We start from the raw sequence: 17,110 nt of genomic DNA, 5'->3' as shown, positions 1-17,110 counted from the left end.
TTTCTAAGTATCTTCCAGGGAACTTCTCCTTGATCAGGTAGCAGTTTCACTCCATTCCATTAAGCTCCCTCTACTTAAAAATAAATAGAGACCTTGAGGGTATTATGCTAAGTGAAATAAGTCAGAGAAAGACATCATATGATTTCACTCGCATGTGGAATATAAAAAACTAATTAACAAACACAAACAAAATGAAACAACAAACCAAACCAAACAAAAATAAGCATGGAAATATGAACAAGAGAGTAGTGGTTATCAGAGGGGAAGGGGCTGGGATGAGGGTGAAATGAGTAAAGGGGACCACTGTATAATGATGGATGAAAAATACCTTTTGGTGGTAAGCATGTTGTAGGCTATCAGTTCAGTTCAGTCCAGTTGCTCAGTCATGTCTGACTTTTTGTGACCCCATGAATTGCAGCACACCAGGCCTCCCTATCCATCACAAACTCCTGGAGTTTACTCAAACTCATGTCCATCGAGTCGGTGATGCCATCCAGCCATCTCATCCTCTGTCATCCCCTTCTCCTCCTGCCCCCAATCCCTCCCAGAATCAAAGTCTTTTCCAATGAGTCAACTCTTCACATGAGGTGGCCAAACTATTGGAGTTTCAGCTTCAGCATCAGTCCTTCCAATGAACACCCAGGACTGACCTCCTTTAGGATGGACTGGTTGGATCTCCATGCAGTCCAAGGGACTCTCAAGAGTCTTCTCCAACACCACAGTTCAAAAGCATCAATTCTTCGGCACTCAGCTTTCTTCACAGTCCAACTCTCACATCCATACATGACCACTGGAAAAACCATAGCCTTGACTAGATGGACCTTTTGGCAAAGTAATGTCTCTGCTTTTTTAATATGCTATCTAGGTTGGTCATAACTTTCCTTCCAAGGAGTAAGCGTTTTTTAATTTCATGGCTGCAATCACCATCTGCAGTGATTTTGGAGCCCCCCAAAATAAAGTCTGACACTTTTTCCACTGTTTCCCCATCTATTTCCCATGAAGTGATGGGACCAGAGGCCATGATCTTAGTTGTAGGCTAGAGACAGGTAGAAAAATAGTATTGTAAACATGGAACTTATATACTGTTATAAATCAATGTTGCTTCATTTTTTTCAGTTTTTAAATAAATAAATAAAGTATTATTGTAGAACATAACTCAGTTGGATTAGAATGTTAGTGGTTAAATACACAATAATTGGAAACAGTTGACAAGATGGTGGAGGACTGAGTGGACATGGGGCAAATCTCCTTCCATGGATGCATCAAGAATACATCTACAGATGCAGCAATTCTCATAAAACACCACCTGATACCAGCAGAAGTCCTGACAACTGGAAAGAAATATGTAGATCCACACACAACTCTGTACGATGAAGGAAAGAAGGGAGAAGGAGAGAAAGCAGGACAAACCTGCAGCTGAGGGTTGGGAAGCTGAAGCAGGGGAGATATCCCTGCATCTGGGGCAATCGGTTGGGACAGAGGGGAAACATTTGAGACTATCAGAGAGTGAAGCAGCTGATCTGTGACAATCTGAATGGAGTGAGAACCACACAGACCATCCATGCCATGGTCCTACATACCTCAAGACAGGGATGCAAGCCCACCAGTGCGCACAGTGGCTGGGAGCTGGAGGCAGGGATGGGAGAGCAATCCCAGGGGGAGCCAGGACTGTTTTTGACTATGGGGAGGTGGCCTGAGGAAATGGGAGGGTGGAAATCCCTTGTGGGAAATGCCTTTGGAGGAAAGTGGGTGTGGAAGCAGGGTACTACTACTGAGTCATGGGCAGAGGCTGGAGCCACCCCTGTAACCTCTCTCCCCCGACATGCTGGCACCAGCAGATGAGCAATAAAGAAAGACCCCAGTGAGAGTGGCCCTTTGAGTGCCTGATGCACTGAGCAATACAGAAAGATCAGCCAGGGAAGCCCTTCGAATGTAAGCTCCCAGAGGCTAGAAAAGAATCCTAATAGAGCTATATGCCCTACACTGGTGGCCTCTGGCTCTCCTGGTGCTGCCAGGGTCCCTGCAATCCAAGCAGCCATGCCACCTCCACATCTGGTCCTCTCTGGGGCAGACCCACGTCCTCCAGGGCAGCCTCAGGAGCAAATTCCTATGGATGACCCACATGCAGAGTTGGGCATAAAATCACAGTTGAGCTCCAGGTGTGGAGCAACTAAGGAAGAGAGTCAAAAAACTTTCCATCGGCTAAACAAGCTGCAGATTAAATTCACAAGATCAACTGGGAAGACTCTGTGTCTTTGGAATCTATGAAAGGACGATGAGTGTTCCCCAAAAAGAAAACACTTGAGAACTCTGCAAGCTGTGAACACTGGAGGCACGCACACACAGGAATAAGACCAGATTAAAGTCTGAAATATCCCACAACAGGTCCAGAGATCAGCCCTCCCCAGCACTGGAGGGCCTCCAAGGGAGGCAGAGGTGGGCTGTGTCTTCTAGCTGGGGGAAAGGATGCTGATAGCTGAGACACAAAGAAAACATTTATTATTATTCTCATGTTTTGACTTGCTCTGTGGTTGATTCTGGCTTTTTTCCCCTCCTCTTTTTTTTTTCTCTGTTGTTGTTTTTATTATTACTATTTCCATTTAGGCTTTGGGGAACATTTTTTAATAACACTTTTTATTTCTTTTACATATTTCTACTCCTACTTTGGCTTTCTGCAGTTCTTTGAGGTTTTTTGTTTGTTTGTTTTGTTGGTGTTTTTTTATTTATTTATTTTGGTTCTTTTCTTGTAGTTTTAGTTAATAGACATAGATCTTTTATATACTTCTCTTTAATTTTTCTTTTCTATTTTTTCACCATTTCGGTGTGTTTGTCTTGTTTTCTTTGCTTTATTTTTCAGTTGGCACTCTGCTTTGGTTTGTTTTCTGTCTTTTGTTTTAGTTAGTTTTGTTTTTAATTGGTTGGTATGATTTTTTGGTTTCCTTTGCTCACTGGCTCACTCTCTTGTACTTTGTTTTCTTTGGTCTCTTTTGGTTTGGTTGTTGTTGTGTGTGTGTTCCTTTGTTTGTGTTTCTATTTGCCTGATTTTTCTTTTCCATTTGTCTTGGTTTCATTTTTTGTTTCTTTTGTTTGTTTTAATCCACTTTATTTACATGACAAACAGCTGTGGAATCTTGATTCCCTAATCAGATGCTGGGTCTGAGTCTCTGGGGTGGGAGTGGAGAGTCCACGATTCTAAACCACCAGAGAACTCCTGAGTCCCAGGTGTATTAATCAGTGAGAATGCCCATGAAGGCCTCCACTTGAATCCAAGACCTGGCATCACCCAACTGCCTGCATCATCTAGTGCTGAATGCCTCACCCAAATAACCAGCAAGATAGGAAAACAAACCCAATCATAAGCAGACAGGTGGCCCCTAGACACCCCAAAACACACAACCTCACAAGGTGCTGCCCATCAGAGGGAAAAAACTTATCTCCTCCCACAAGAATGCAGGCACAAGTCCCTCCCAACACAAAGCCTACAGAAGCCCCTGGACTGTCCTCACCCACTGAGAGCAGAGATCAAAAGCAAGAAGAACTATGACCCTATAGCCTGGGAAAAGGAGATCTTAAACACAGTAAGTTAGACAAAATGAAAAGACAGAGAAATATTGTGCAGATGAAGGAACAAGGTAAAACTCCATAAGACCAAATAAATGCAGAGGAAATAGCAAACTACCTGAAAAAAGAATTTGGAGTAATGATAATAAAGATGATCCAAAATCTCAAAAACAGAATGGAAAAAATACAAGAATCTTTCAACATGTTTAACAAGGGCCTAGAAGAAATAAAGAATAAGAAAACAGTGATAAACAACACAATTACTGAAATTAAAAAGACTCTAGAAGGTATCAATAGCAGAATAACTGAGGCAGAAGAATGGATAAGTGAGCTGGAAGATAGAATGGTGGAAATAACTGCTGAAGAGCAGGATAAAGACAAAGAATGAAAAGGATTACAGGTAGTCTTGGAGACCTCTGGGACAATATTAAATGCACCAACATTCAAATTATAGGGGACCCAGAAAAAGAAAAGAAAATATAGGGTCTGAGAAAAATTTTGAAGAGATTATAGTTGAAAACTTCCCTAATGTGGGAAAGGAAATAGTAAGTCAAGTCCAGGAAGCACTGAGAGTGCAATACAGGATAAACCCAAGGTGAAACATGCTGAGTCACATATTAATAAAACTAACAAAAAATTAAACACAGAGAAAAAAAAATTAAAAGCAGCAAAGGAAAAGCAAAAAGTGACATACAAGGGAATCCCCATAAAGTTAACAGCTGATCTTTCAGCAAAAACTCTGCAGGCCAGAAAAGAGTACCAGGGTACAATTAGAGTAATGAAAGGAAAAACCTACAATCAATATTACTCTATCTAACAATTATCTCATTCAAAATTGATGGAAAAACAAAAAAAGAACTTCTCTAGGCAAGAAATACAAGAGAAAGGAAAGACCTACAAAAACAGTGCAAAACAAGTAAGAAAACGCTAATAGGAACATAAATGTCAATAATTACTTTAAATGTAAATGGACTAAACACTCCAACCAAAAGACACAGACTGGCTGAATGGATACAAAGTATATATGCTATCTACAGGAGATCCAGCTCAGACCTAGAGACACATACAGACTGAAAGTGAGAGGATGGAAAAAGATATCCCATGCAAATGGAAATCAAAAGAAAGGCAGTGTAGCAGTTCTCATAGATGAAATAGACTTTAAAATAAAGAATAAAACAAGAGACAATGAAAGACACTATAAAATGATCAAGGGATCAAGCCAAGAAGAAGACATAACAATTGCAAATATTTATGCACCCAACATAGGAGCACCTCAATACATAAGACAAATTATAACAAACATAAAAGGGGAAATTGACAGCAGCATATAATATTAGGGGACTTTAACAACCAATTTACACCAGAGTTCATCCAGACAGAAAATTAATAAGGAAACACAAGCCTTAAATGACACATTATGCCCAATGGGCCTAGTTTATATCTACAAAACATTCCATGCAAAGCATCAGAATACACTTTTTCTCAAGTGCACATTGAGCATTCTCCAGGATAAATCATATCTTAAGCCACAAATTAAGCCTTGGTATATTTAAGAAAACTGAAATCATATCAAGCATTTTTTCTGACCACAATACTGTGAGATTAGATATCAATTATAGGACAAAAGCTGTAAAAACGCAAACACATGGAGATTAAACAATACACTTGCAAATAACAAAGATGTCACCAAAAGAAATCAAAGAGGAAATTTTAAAAACTACCCAGATACAAATGATAATGAAAGCATGACAACCCAAAGCCTATGGGATGCAGGAAAAAGCAGTTCGAAAAGGGAAGTTTACAGCAATACGATCCTACCTCAAGAAGCAAGAAAAACATCAAATAGACAACATCACTTTACACTTAGAGCAACTAGAAAAAGAAGAACAAAAAACTTCCCAAAGTTAGTAGAAGGAAAGAAATCATAAAGTTCAGAACAGAAATAAGTGAAAAAGAAATGAAGAAAACAGTAGCAAAGATTCAGTTCAGTTCAGTTGCTCAGTCATGTCTGACTCTGCAACCCCATGAATCACAGCATGCCAGGCCTCCCTGTCCATCAGCAACTCCCGGAGTTTACTCAAACCCATGTCCATCGAGTCGGTGATGCCATCCGGCCATCTCATCCTCTGTCATCCCCTTCTCCTCCTGCCCCCAATCCCTCTCAGCATCAGGGTCTTTTCCAATGAGTCAACTCTTCATATGAGGTGGCCAAACTATTGGAGTCTCAGCTTCAGCATCAGTCCTTCCAATGAACACCCAGGACTGACTTCCTTTAGGATGGACTGGCTGGATCTCCATGCAGTCCAAGGGACTATTTAGAGTCTTCTCCAACACCACTGTTCAAAAGAATCAATTTTTGGCACTCAGCTTTCTTCACAGTCCAACTCTCACATCCATACATGACCACTGGAAAAACCATAGCCTTGACTAGACAGACCTTTGTTGGCAAAGTAATGTCTCTGCTCTTTAATATGCTATGTAGGTTGGTCATAACTTTCCTTTCAAGGAGTAAGCGTTTTTTAATTTCATGGCTGCATTCACCATCTGCAGTGATTTTGGAGCTGTTTCCACTGTTTCCCCATCTATTTCCCATGAAGTGATGGGAGCAGATGCCATGATCTCAGTTTTCTGAATGTTGAGCTTTAAGCCAACTTTTTCACTCTCCTCTTTCACTTTCATCAAGAGGCTCTTTAGTTCTTCTTCACTTTCTGCCATAAGGGTCTTGTCATCTGCATATCTGAGGTTATTGATATTTTTCCTGGCAATCTTGGTTCCAGCTGTGCTTCTTCCAGCCCAGCATTTCTCATGATGTACTCTGCATATAAGTTAAATAAGCACAGTGACAATATAGCCTTGACGTACTCCTTTTCCTACTTGGAATCAGTCTGTTTTTCCATGCCCAGTACTAACTGTTGCTTCCTGACCTGCATACAGGTTTCTGAAGAGGCAGGTCAGGTGGTCTGGTATGCCCATCTCTTTAAGAATGTTCCACAGTTTATTGTGATCCACACAGTCGAAGGCTTTGGCATAGTCAATAAAGCAGAAATAGATGTTTTTCTGGAACTCTCCTGCTTTTTTGATAATTCAGCAGATGTTGGCAATTTGATCTCTGGTTCCTCTGCCTTTTCTAAAACCAGCTTGAACATCTGGAAGTTCATGGTTCATGTATTGCTGAAGCCTGGCTTGGAGAATTTTGAGCATTACTTTACTAGCGTGTGAGATGAGTGCAATTGTGCGGTAGTTTGAAAGCAGTTCCTTGAGAAGATAACCAAAATTGACAAACCATTAGCCAAACTAATCAAAAAACAAACAAAAAGTCTCAAATCAACAAAATTGGAAATGAAAAAGGAGAGGTTTCAATAGACAACCTAGAAACACCAGGTATCATAAGAGACTACTATGAGTGACTATATAACTATATAAAATGGACAACCTTGAAGAAATGAACAAATTCTTAGAAAAGTATAACCTTCCAAGACTGAACCAGAATAGAAATTATGACCATATCACAGAAATTGAAACTGTGACCAAAAATCTCCCAAAAATCAAAAGTGAGGAGTCAGATGGCTTCACAAGCAAATTCTATCAAATGCCTAGAGCAGAGCTAAAGTTTATCCTTCTCAGACTCTTCTAAAAAATTACAGATGGAGGAACACTCCCAAACTTCTTTATAAGACAATCATCACACTGATACCAAAACTAAAGATATCACAAAAAAAGAGAAAATTACAGGCCAATATCACTGATGAACACAGATGCAAAAATCCTCAGCAAAACACTAGCAAACAGAATCCAACAACACATTAAAAGGATCATATACCATGATCAAATGGAGCTTATCCCAGGGGTGCAAAGATTCCTCAATATATGCAAATCAATCAATGTGATACACCATATTAGACTGAAAGATAAAAATCATATGATAATCTCAATAGATATAGAAAAAGCTTTTGATAAAATTCAGCATCAATTTATGATTTTTAAAAAAAACTCTTCAGAAAATAGATATATAAGGAATCTACCTCAACATAACAAAGGCCATATATGGCAAACCCATAGCAAACATTATTCTCAGGAGTGAAAAACTGGAAGTATTTCCTTTAATATAAATAAGACAATGGTGCCCACTCTCACTATTATTCAACATCTTTTTGGAAGTCCTAGCCATGGCAGTCAGAGAAGAAAAAGAAATAAAAGGAATTCAGATTAGAAAAAAAGAAGTAAAACTCTCACTGTTTGCAAATGACATAATACTGTACATAGAAAATCCTAAAGATACCATTAGAAAATTACTAGAGCTAATCAATGAAATTAGGAAAATCACAGGATACAAAATCAATACACAGAAATCCCTTGCATTCCTATACACTAACAATAAAAAATCAGAAAGAGAAACTAAGGAGACAATCCCATTCACCACTGCAATAAAAAGAATAAAATACCTAGAAATAAACCTACCTAAGGAGACAAAAGACCCATATATAGAAAACTATAAGACACTGATGAAAGAAATCAAAGATGACACAAACAGATGGAGAGATATATCATATTCTTAGATTGGAAGAATCAATATTGTGAAAATGACTATACTACCCAAGGCAATCTACAGATTCAGTACTATCTCTACTAAATTACCTATGGCATTTTTCATAGAACTAGAACAAAAAATTTTACATTGTGTACAGAAACACAAAAGATCCTGAATAGCCAAAGCAATATTGAGTAAGAAAAATGGAGTTAGAGGAATCAACTTGCCTTGCTTCAGATTATTCTACAAAGTTACAGTAATCAAGACAGTATGGTACTGGCACAAAAACAGAAATATAGCTCAATGGAACAAGATAGAAAACCCAGAGACAAACTCATGTATCTATGGACACCTTATTTTTGACAAAGGAGGCAAGAATATACAACGGAGAAAAGATAGCCTCTTCAATAAGTGGTGCTGGGAAACCTGAATAGTTACATGTAAAAGAATGAAATTATAACACTTCCTAACACCACACACATAAATTAACTCAAAACGGATTAAAGACTTAAATGTAAGACCAAAAACTATAAACCTCTTAGAGGAAAACATTGGCAGAACACTGACATAAATCACAGCAAGATCCTCTTGGACCCACCTCCTAGAGTGGTGGAAATAAAAACAAAAATAAGCAAAAGAAACTTAATTAAAAATAAGAGCTTAAAAAAAAAAAAGCACAGCAAATGAAAAGACAACCCTTAGAATGGGAGAAAATAATTGCAAATGAAGCAACCGACAAAGGATTAACCTTTGATAAACAAATATATATGTATATATATATATACACACACACATGGTAAATCACTTCATCTGTGCCTGACTCTTTGTGACCCTATGGACTGTAGCCACCAGGCTCCTCTGTCCATGGAATTCTCCAGTCAAGAATACTGGGGCTGGTTGCCATGCTCTCCTCCAGGGTATCTTTCCAACCCTGGGATTGAACCTTCATCTCTTACATCTCTTGCACTGGCAGATGGGATCTTTACCACTAGTGCTACCTGGGAAGCCCATATATATATTTTATATATATATGTGTGTGTGTATATATATATATTTATATTATATATGTGTGTATATTATATATAGTATGTATTATATGTGTGTATTATATAATATTATGTATATTATATATATTATATGTGCATATTATATATATTATATATGCATATACATATATGGGTTTCCCTACTGGCTCAGTGGTAAAGAATCTGCCTGACAATGCAGGAAATGCAGGTTCAATCCCTGGATCAGGAAGAACCCTTGAAAAAGGAACTAGCAACCCACTCCAGTACTCTTGCCAGGAGAATCCCATGGACAGAGGAGCCTTGCAGGCTACAGTCCATGAGATTGCCAAGAGTTGTACATGACTGAATAACTAAACAATAATATACATACATATGTATTGTTATACACACACACACACACACACACACACACACACACACACACACATATAATTCAGCTGTGAGAAAGAAGGAAACTCTCCCATTCACAACAGTATGGATGGATAAACCTGGAAGACACTATGCTAAGTGAAAGAAGTCATACAGAGAAATATAAATACTGTCTGATCTCAACTTATATACAGAATCTAAAAAAGTTTAACTTGTGGGACCAGAGAGTAGAACTGTGATTGCCAGGCGTTGGGGGTAGGGGAAGTGGGAAGATGTTGGTCAAACGGTACCAAAAAAGATGAGTATTTTTCAGGATCTAATGTACAGCATGCTGACTATAATTAATAATACTATATTGTAGACAGGAAGTTACTGAGAGTAGAGAGTAAGCATTCTCATCCCCCTTTCCCTAAAAAATGGTACATGTGAGGTGATGGATGTGTTAATTAACTTGATTTTTAAATCATTTTGCGATGTCTATGTACAGTAAGTTATCACATTTTATAACCTAAATATATATAATTTTTGTCAATTAAGCTTCAATAAAGCTGGAAAAAAAAATTTTTTTTTAAGTATGGCCAAAAGCGGAATGTTCTCTGACTTCCTGCCTGACCTGAGGTCTCCTGAGAATGGAGAAGGACCCACATGGAGTCCCAGTGGAATGAAGGGTAGGAGATCAGGTGTCTAAAGAAATCTCTGTTCAGTAAAGGAAGAGAGATTTATTGGAGCAGCAGCACTCACTTCCAAGTGCACAAATCTCTGCTCCACCAGCTCAACACATGCCATATATCTGACGAGGAAAAACCCACACAGTACTCGGCCAGAGTCATAAGCAGCACCCCAGACATGTCTCTCTCTTGCTATGTCTTCCTTCTGCCCCAGGCTATTAGCTGCTTAAGCTCACGGACCTTTTCTCATTCAGCACTGTGTCTTTATAACCTAGGACAGAGCCTAGACAATAAGATAGGAGCCAGGGTAAACATGTGCAGAACTGAGCAGAAATAGAGGCCATGTGCGAGGGGTCTGCCCTGCTGAGGGTGGTGGCATCTGTGGCTGCCACAGTCAGGCCACCATGACCTGAGCCTATAGTCCCTCCGACTGCCTTCCACCTGCTTCTGGCCACCTCCTCCTTGGCTAGGCCCAATGCAGTCCAGCCAACCTCAGTGCATGCCCTATACTCCATACCAACCCAGGAAGCCAGATGAGAACTCTTGAGCCCTCTAGCTCTGCCATCAGAATGGCTCTTGTCTGCCTGGTTAGACCAGCACACAGGCATTTGAACTGAGAGGGCGGGTTAGGGGGCTTATCCAGCAGGGAAATGAAAGGCCTTTATTTAGCACCTATTAAACTCAAATCCCAATTTCATTCATCACCATGTAAGCTTCAGGACCCACCAAGTCATTAGGATGTAGGTGAAAGAAAAAGGATTCGGAGATGACTGAAGTCTCTTCAAGAATCTGAAGGATAATCTGTAAAGGTTATGTAAACAGCCATAATTTTAACCAAAATTTTTTAAACCTGTGAGGCCAAGCAAAAACAGACTGTAAGACTTTCAGAACCAGAATCTCTGCTGGCCTCTTTTATCAGTCTGTCTTTCAAAGACTCATGATTGAACAGCTGGAAGCAGGATTTATAGCTGGCTTGAATTTGTGAAATACTGTCTAGGGATAAGGCAGAGGGATTTTGAAAACAGATCGCATGAGTGTGAATTTTGCTTAGGAGCTTGGACTAGCATGGACTATGGGGAGGGTAAATAGGGGAAGGGACTGAAGAAAAGCAAGATTGATTCAAAAATGGAGTGGAGAACAGCTTGGTTTGGCTTCACGAAGAAATCCGGAAGAGAATATAGTGAATCAAGGCACAGGCTCTGGAGTTAATCAGACTCCAGTGGTTCAGAAGCCTGGCGTCATCATTCACTACCAGTGTCACCTTAGATAAATGTCCTTACCTCCCTGTCTTGATTTCCACTTTTACAAAGTGGAAAAATTACCACAGTACCTGCTGCATATGTTGTGGGGATTAAACAAAAAGATGACTGGGACTTCCCTGGTGGTGCAGTGGTTAAGAATCTTCCTTGCAATGCAGCGGATGTGGGTTCTATCCCTGGTCCGGGAACAAAGATCCCACACACTGCAGGTTAACTAAGTCGACATGCCACAACTAAGACCTAATGCAATCAAATAAATAAATAAGTAAATATTTAAAAATAAATAAAAGGATGACTGTAAAGTGCTTGGCTCAGTCTGGCAGCTAACACATGTTGCAGACAAGTGAAGACTGACCATCCTAGGGTTTGTCCTGGCTTTTTGGGGAGGGACTGGAAAAGGCGGGAGGAGATTTAGAAGTAGAATCCTGTTATTTGGGAGTCTGTGTGAGTAGAGCAAAGTGTTAGGATGGGAGGATAAGAAATAATGAGATCCAAGCAAGACAATGTATTGAGATGAGGAATAAACAGAGCTGAGGCAAGAGCCTTCCTCAGAGAAAAGGAAGAAGTAGGCCTGGCCTGAACGGTTGGATTCAGGACATGGGACTCAAGTAGGAAGAAGGAATCCATGAAACATGAGGAGAGGGAGAGGTGGAAGAATCAGCAGAGGTCCAGGCAGCCAAGAGGTGAAAAGGCAGGACGATCAGGGTCACACTACAGGTCTAAGCAGCAGGGTCAGGATCTCAGAGGTCACGGCATTAACAGTCAAAGATGAACGGCTCTATGGCATGGCTGCTTATTCTGTTTGTGTTGGCCAGGCTTTCAGATGCATGAGGTGAACAGAACCAAACAGAGTCCCTTATCAAGGTGTCTCAGGAGATAATTTCACAGAGAAATTGAAGAGTTGTCTCTCTTACATTTGCAGAAATGCTGAACTTAAATCTTCCCCAAATTACTTTTATTCATTGATTAGCCATATCAAGAAATTACGGCATCATACACACATATACACAACATGCCTCCTCTGCTTTTAAATGATCATCTTCTCTCTTTTTTCAGTGAAAAAAAGAACATGTGGCTCCTTAAATACTGAGCAAAGAAGGAGAATAAGACAGAACTTGGCACATAAACAAGGTGCAAGGTGTTTTCCAGTTTTATATGCCAATATCTGATGCACTAGGTAGATATGCAGAACTTTAAAATGTCAGAGTAAAGAATTAAATGAGCACCTCTTGTATTTATAGAACCACTTAAAGTATATGCTAGATGAAATGTCATAAGAATAACTTAAGTCCCAAGATAACAATCACCAAGTAGTACACCAAGGGTGTAAGATGGTACAGCATGGATGACAACATTCAGACTTCTGCACTTTCTAACATCTGTCTTGCCCACTGCCTTGGAGGAAGCGGACAGTGGAAATCCATTGAGTCACCACTAGGGAGCAGAATTGAATCTGTACCAAGTGAACTCAAAGCAAAGGAGCTATCAGACTATAAATTATTTCTACAACACGCTTTCCCCTCATTCTCAACCAGATCTAAAGGAATCTATAAAGATCCCTTTAAAAACAAACTCCCAGAAAATGGGCTATACCTTAACATGGTCATGAAGGGAAGCAGTGTGATACAGAAGTTAAATGCATGGGCTTCAGAGTTAGGTAAGAGAGGTCCAAGACTAGCTCTAGTGTGTGTGTACACAGTCGTGTCCGACTCTGTGACCCCTTGGCCTGTACATGGCTCCTCTGTCCATGAGGATTCTCCAGACAAGAATATTGAAGTGGGTTGCCATGCCCTTCTCCAGAGGATCTTCCAGACCCAGGGATCAAACTCAGGTCTCCTGCATTGCAGGCAGATTCTTTACTGTATGAGCTACCAGCGAAGCCCCAAAGCCTAGCTCTGCTGCTGCTACTGCTGCTGCTGCTAAGTCACTTCAGTCGTGTCCGACTCTGTGCCACCTCTTAGACGGCAGCCCACCATCCCTGGGATTCTCCAGGCAAGGACACTGGAGTGGGTTGCCATTTCCTTCTCCGATGCATGAAAGTGAAAAGTGAAAGTGAAGTCATTCAGTCGTGTCCGACTCTTCGCGACCCCATGGACTGCAGCCTACCAGGCTCCTCCATCCATGGGATTTTCCAGGCAAGAGTACTGGAGTGGGGTGCCATTGCCTTCTCCAAAGGCTAGCTCTACTAAATACTAAATCTATGACTTCTCTATGCCTCTGTTGCTCATCTACAAAATAAGGATGATATTTTACCTCCTTCATAGGGGTAGAGGCAGATTATATAAGGACAATAATGAACAGAGCTTAGCAGTGTCAATGTAGACAGCACGTTTGCCACATCAGTTACTATTAATAACACTTGCTGCAATTGGTCAATGCCCTCAGCTCCTTATTCTTTCCTATTTTTGTTTCAGTAGGACTCTCCCACACTGGCTCCAGGCTTGGCTGGTGGGACATTAGTGAACAAGACCAAGCAGAGGATGACTTGCCTGTTTGGATGTACTTGATCTTGCTGCTCTGCTGTATCTTTGAAAACAGAGGTTGAGCTCCTGGAGGATGAGAACTAGGAACCAACGAGAATGCTCTCAATCATCCTGACTGAGTCAATTCTAGACCAGGCAGTACTAGCCAACTTCGCAAATATAAGCAAATCTAACCTATAGCAGCAGAGCACGCATCCAAACTGCAGTTAACCTCAGAAGCATGAACTACTCTAGCAGACATCAGCCAGCTCAAATCAACTAAATTCCACAAACTCCTGAGATACATAAATCTGTATCATTGTGTGCCACTGAGGTTTTGTTTGTTACAATATTATTTCTTACGTAGCATCATTGTGGCAATAGATAACAGATACACCATTATTATTACTGTATTAACGTTACTGTTACTATTATAATCATTACCCTTTAGAGGAGCACAAGAAGGTCCCTCAGTGCCCTTTGTAACTGTCACAGGCAAAACATCTTTCTCACAACCTGCTGTTCTTTCCAGAGAAAGAAAAGTATTAGACAAAGCGAGCAGGTGGCTGCTGCTTCAGAACTTTTTGCCTTGTTTCCCTGACAGGTTGCTGCTAATGATGCTATTATTTTTCTTGTGAGTGGAGAAACCCATGACAGTATTACCCCACAGGCTGCTCTGATGAATGGTTAATTAGTTTAATTAGTGACGAGCCCTTCTTCCATCAACTTAGATTCTAGCCTTATATGTTCCCACAGGGACTTTACTGTCCTAGGTCCTAAGAAAGTGCTTATCAGGAAACCTTCAAAATCAAAAGCACTAGAAGGAATGTGTCTTCAGGGGCCTTCTGCCTTCTCTTTCAAATAATAACAGGTAGCATTCACTCTGTGCCAGGCACTATGCAAGCATTTGATGTTCATTTTCTCATTGATGCCCCACAAAAATCTAAAAAGCAGGGACGATTCTTATCCCTGAAGCATATATGAGAAAACTGAGACTCAGAGACATAACAAATGTTTCTGAGGTCACAAAGCTAGTAAGTGACATAGCTGGCACTAAAATCCTGGTCTGTCTGATCCCATTCTTGTTACTGCTGTAGATGCTGTTGCCCTGACCCTAATTACACCCTCTCTCTCCAGCCTGGTACCCTTCTCCTATGTCTCCCCTAACATGCTTTACTCTCATAAGAAACCCCTAGTTTTCTCATGTGCCTTTAGGCCACTGTGCTCCTTTCTGCAAGTTATATGCATTTCATGCCTCAGTGCTCAGGAGAATTAGCTTAATTGTGAGAAAGAGCAATTCTGAAGAATAGTAGATTAAGCCAGGTGGAAGATTTCTAATTTAGCTCTTATGAAAATGAAATCTGGAGGCCAGCAAAATAGCATAGTATGGGCTCCCCAGTCATCAAGAATTGGCTTCCTTCTCTCTGTTGCTCCACAATATCAACACGTTCTGCCTCAAAGTCCAATATGGCTACATGAGCTCCAGACATCACATCTACATTCCAGTCAGCAAGGTGGAGGAAACTGGAAGAGGGCATGCTTCTTTCTCCTAACATCTTTTCTCATATTTTATTCATTGACCCTTTACCTCTTTATCATTTCATTCTTCCTGTTTTTCTCTACCCTGTGGCAAGCTGGTCCATTCCTCTCCATTCCACTTTTTATCACAACCTTCTACAATCTCCCTCTGATTTTGAGAATGGGAACAGGAGTATGAGGAACATGAAAGAGCAATCTTGGATCCTTTTGCACCTCAAAAGCAAGACATTTAGCAGTCTACAAAAGATTTAACTGTAATTTCAAGCAGGATGCCCAGAGCAAATCATTTTCATCCCGACTGTTTGTTAACCCTCCCTCTTCTCCTCCATTCTTCTCTCTAAACCTCCTCAAGGCCACATCACTGCAAGTCTGCTTCAGGAGCCTCAGTTTGGGAGAAGGCAACTGAGCTGGAGAGCACTTGCTACTCCAGAGATCAGCCCCAGAGCGGGGACTGCTTCTCCTTCGCACACATCCACCATACACGCGGATTCAGTTAAGCCACAGTATGCGTTGAAACAGGCTTTCCTCAGCCACCAATCCTAAATAAAATAGCCTCCTTCTAATTGTGCATCCATTCTATCTGTTGAAGTCATCAAGGATGTTCAAAAGTGTTCCTTCTTTTATTATTTTTCTCTTATCTAAAGGCAATTTTGTACTCACAACACGCTCTTTCCTTGTTCTCAGCAGGAATGATTCTTCCGATCTGGACAGGGTTGAGCCTCCATCTTGCTGAGGCTTTGGGAAGTGGCGAATCATGGAGATTGAGAAGGAAGTCAGAACTGTGAGAGTAGTGAATAATTAGGTTGGGCCCAGAGAACTCCCAGAAATAAGATATCAACCTAGACCCTAATGTTAGAAGCAAGGCAAGCTAGACAGGCAGCTAATAGCAATTAAATATGCTGGGGCAGCAGAACAGAAATGCAAGGAGATGACCAGAGCTCAAACTGGCAATTCATCTCTCTTCTGTTGCATGGTTCTCTGGACAGACACTGTCCCACAGAAATGTGACACAAGTCCTGGATGTCATTTAAAATTGACTTGTAGTCATGTTTCTTTTTCCAAAGTAAAAATTAAAAGGTGAAATAAATAAGAATATGTTTGTGGAATCAAATATATTCAAAATACTATAATTTCAAAATGTAAACCAATATTATTTTTAAAAGTTATCTCTGAGACTTCTTTACATTCTTGTTTTATATACTATGTGTTCAAAATCTGGTGTGCATTTTACCCTTATGGCATGTCTGTGAACCAGTCACATCCAAAAGCTCAGCAGCCTCATACAGCCAATGAGTGCTATGTCAGACAGGAAGGTCTAGACCTACTCTGCTGAGAGCCGGCTCCAGGAACCAGCGCAATCAACAAACACTTGGGAATTTGGTGAAAACTGCTGAATCCAGGAACCTGCATTTTAACCAGATCTCCAGGAGATAAGCACATATGAGTTTGAAAAATGCTGCCACGGACAAAAGCAAAAGTCTTTAGAAGAAAGTGCTTTGTGACAAATGGTTAGGAAGGTCTGAGCATCACTAGAGAAAGGGGCAGGGAGGCAGTGCAAAACGGGCTTACTCAAATCTGGCAGGTTGCTCAGAGGAAAACAAGGAAACTATCACTACAGTCAAATAACAAATAGCTCCAACTTGAGTGGTTTAAAGAAACAAAAGACTGACCACATTACACCTTCCTCAGCTGCAGCCCT

The sequence above is a fragment of the Muntiacus reevesi genome, chromosome 5, assembly GCF_963930625.1.
Source record: "Muntiacus reevesi chromosome 5, mMunRee1.1, whole genome shotgun sequence".
NCBI classification, from domain to species: domain Eukaryota; kingdom Metazoa; phylum Chordata; class Mammalia; order Artiodactyla; family Cervidae; genus Muntiacus; species Muntiacus reevesi.
Note: the sequence above shows the minus strand (reverse complement) of the source record.